The 4,051-nt window shown below is 35.8% G+C and overlaps 1 pseudogene; it reads right to left on the reverse strand.

The window, feature by feature from the left end:
• Positions 1–3,378: 3,378 nt before the first annotated feature.
• LOC126501300 (Krueppel-like factor 11) overlaps positions 3,379–4,051 on the reverse strand; it is a 6,630-nt pseudogene continuing 5,957 nt past the window's right edge.

Below are 4,051 nucleotides of genomic sequence, written 5' to 3' on the forward strand. Positions count from 1 at the left end.
TATTCATAATTATGTAAAAATTAGGATTCGTTGTATTAAGTTTGTTTGGTTTTGCATGTGTACATCAATTCCATTTACAGAAACAGTGTTTATTTCTAACTGGATCACAATAATTCCTTTGCTAAAAATTGTCTCTTCATACAGTTCAGAGGTGAGTTGTTGACTGCTAAATCAACACCGTTAACTACCCTCCTGCCAATGTACAATAGCATTGTAATGATGGGTGGTGGTTTTATAGAAGTCTTTTTTTTTTTTGTAGAAATCTTTACACGCCTCATATCTTTCAATATCTAGGGTTCAATAGGATAATTTTGCTACTTTTGGCCTTTGTACTTTTTTTTGCATGTTATATGATTACTATATTAGTTACTGCCAAATCTCCTGCTAAAATTGGATAAGACTTTCATGTAATCTACAAATTAGTAAATAATTCTTCTGTTCTTGATATTTATTAATATTTTAACAATTTTGAAAATTCTTTGCATTTATTGGGACCTACTATAATTCCATTCAGTAATATTTTTCATTTTTAAACACACATGTTTTCTTTCTGTATTATCCATCTTTAAGTTTCTTTTAAACAAATTATTTTCTTAATTTTTTATTCATTAGATTGTTTGAAACTACTGTATCAATTTCTCTGAAAACTTCCAATTTTCTATAACAATATATATGAATTAGATAATATTTTATATATTATTTTTCTACACACATACATTAACATTCATTTATTTTTATATCCTAAGACATCTGAATATATGTAAAAAACATAACTTGGTCTATTGTTTTAGCAGTGAGTCATTAAGTTTGATGGTTAATACTATGTAATCTAATAAACTTTGTCTACTTTTTAATCTCATAAAAATTTCAATTTGGGCCATTATTAATTATTTCTCCTGTCTATTTCAAAGTACAAGAGAAAAAGCCCATAAAGTCAAGATAAATAGAGAGTTCGACAATGTCTCACCAATAAAACATCCTGCTATTCTGTGAAGGTCCACACTGCCTGCTAGGAATCTATCACCATAGAATATCTTCTCCCCTTGATTCTAATTTCACTTAAACAGGAAGAGTTATAACTATCCTAAGTACTTTTTCATGTCTCAACTGGAGACTTACATTGGGGATAGAATAGCAGAACAGTCCCTCTTTTTGATAAAAAAAAAAAAAGACTTGCAAATTTAATAGGTAAAGAACTACTTTGCAAATGGAACTGCCGAATAAAATGTACTACAGAACTATTTTGGGAAGTCCCAGAAAACTCTCCAGCATATGATCAAATTAGAGCCGAACTGGAAGTCAGTAGACTTACATTTATGTAACTCAAGAAGTAACCCAAGAATTTGCTATGGTCTCAGAATCCCTAGAAGCAAGACTTGGGCAAGATAATTGGAGCAGAGCCCGTAAGAATCCAATTTAATATTTTTAAGCTGCTAGTAAAACTTTCTCAATATCGTTAAAAACCGAGGGAAGGAAATTAGTCAGACAATAGTAGTATACATATATATATATATATATATATGTGTGTGTGTGTATATATATAAATATAAATATATATATGTATATGCAATCTAGAATAATACTTGAAAAAAATCCAGATATATTTTGTATATATCCCTAGAATATACCAAACTAGTATAAACATAATAATAATCAGCATGCTCAAAACTTTATTTTTTGTTAAAACCACGTGTAGGAAAAGATCAAGAAAATTCTTATTACATTCCTTATTGGTAAGGCTAAACATATTTACGGTAATTAGATTGTCACTGTAATCAAAATCTTTACAACAGTAGTCTTATACTGTGTTGATTATGGTGACCAATATAGTCAACACTTGTTTTTACTGCAGAATACCAACAGATTGCAGAGTTTTATCTCAGTGCTCTATGAAGCTCTATTGTAGACACAAGCACTATATTTACTTTTTCAATGCTCTCATTTAAAACATCAGTGACGCTTTAGAAATTACACTAACTTTGTAATCAGTAACACTGGCCCTGTCAGTTCTTCATTGACGTAGGGACATAAATATTTCTGGAAAAGAAGCCCAAACTGTTCAAGTAGGAAGTGTGTTATTTCAGCCTGCATCTATGGTGGTAGAACAGCATTTTCTCGAGAGAGATCGTAGATTATTCCAAATTATTCAAGGGAACTGAATCTGAAGTACCAGAGTGGAACGGAGCCTTACGAAATAGCAAGGCTTCTTTTATATTTTACTAAAAACAGACATCAGGGTGAAATCCCACAGATACCACGAACATGACACCTTCAATAACCTATTCTTAGAATCTGTATGAAAATTGTATGCCACTTACTGTAATATTCTTGAGAATACTGCAAATAGCTGACTTGGTTTATGTCTTTGTAAATTCATTAACTTTTGTGTTAAATGAAATGTTTCTATTGTATCCAGGGAGGAACAAAAGACAAGGCTTTTACAATGAAAATTACATTACATGATCGATCCCTTATTCTTATATATTGAAGCAGTATAAATACCTGGATTAATTATGCACATGATCTTAGCAGGTAATTCTTCTTATATATTTGTATTAACATAATTCACTCATGTTTTACTAATAATATTTGCATGTCTCCTCATGAAAGATGTTTCTGGATAGGTTACCTTTCAATGTTTTTAACTTCTTCTGATATTAAAAGAAAACTGGTCTGTCTAAGTGAGTTCTCCTGTTCTCTCTGCTTTAGTGGGCTGAAAATACCACAGAGACATTATATCATTCTTCTTAAATAGTTGATAGAATTTACCAACAAAACCATTTGTGCCTAATGGTTTTATGGAAAGGAATTTGGTTCTATGCAGTTTAATTCATATATATTCAGATAGCATTTCTTTCTTGTGAGAATTGTGTTATTATATAACTTACATGGAAATGGTCTATTTCAAAGTTATCAAATTTGTGAGGGTATATTTTTAAAGTATTCTCTAATTCCTGATTAGTGTCTATAAATTAGCAATATAATATCCTCTTTCATTTCCAATTTCTATAATTTTGCCCCCCCCGCCTCCCTCCCTCTCTCTCTCTCTTTTTTTTTTTTTTAAACCAGACTCTGTAAACTTTATTGCTGAAATAGTTGCTTGAATGCTGGTGATTTAGATCAAATTTTCTTCCATTTCCTCACAAAAGAAAGAGAGAGGGAGAGACAGACAGAGCGACAGAGACAGAGCAAGACAGAGTTCACTACAGAGACTGAACAGGGCCCAGCCAAGAAAGTAAAGTTAATGTACTTCCATCAGAACCAGCTCCCCTTCAACAGCCCAGAGACCGTATTTTTGTTTGTTTGTTTGTTTGTTTTTTTTGGGGGGGAGGGACACACAGGTCCCATTCCCCAATCTTGAAGAGGCGTTTGAAGAAGCCCACAGGTGATGGGCAGCACGGACCCTCTCAGCCTGAGGCCAGCAAGGGCTCGAGGATGCTCTGGGGGCTCTCTGACAAGGCGATTCTGTTCATCTTGCCCACCTCTGCCTGCCAGCCTGGGATCTTTTTGGTCGTCATGTGGCGCCGGGCGTGCTTTGTCAAGTGGTCGCTCCGTATGAAACGCCGATCACACAGGACATACAAACTTCTTCTCCCCTGTGTGGGTTCTGCGGTGGCGAGACAGTTCGTCTGACCTTGCAAACTTCTTGTCACAGCCGTCCCAGCTGCAGGTAAAGGGCTTCTCCCCCGTGTGGGTGCGAAGATGAGCCTTGAGGTGGGAACTTTTGAAGTAGGTCTTCTGGCAACCTGGGAAGTTACAGACATAGTTCCTCCTTCGGGAAAAGTCTACCTGAGGGGCACAGTTCTGGCTGGAGGCAATGAACATTGGCGCAGGGACAAGGGGTAACAGCTTCGTGTTTCCGATGGCCATGACACTGGATGGGCAGGTAGCAGGCTGGGGGAAGGTGCTCTGTGGCAAGACCAACATCACAGTTCCCTGAGGCATAGATGGTCACATGAACACAGGCTGGGGTACCTCGGCAGCTTGGGGTAGGATGGGCTTCACAATCCCTGCAGACAACTGGGGAGGAGGCTTCAAAAAAGCTGAGAAC

Source organism: Alexandromys fortis, unplaced genomic scaffold (assembly GCF_014885135.2).
Source record: "Alexandromys fortis isolate MF-2015 unplaced genomic scaffold, M_Fortis_MF-2015_v1.1 scaffold_30, whole genome shotgun sequence".
In the NCBI taxonomy this organism is placed as follows: domain Eukaryota; kingdom Metazoa; phylum Chordata; class Mammalia; order Rodentia; family Cricetidae; genus Alexandromys; species Alexandromys fortis.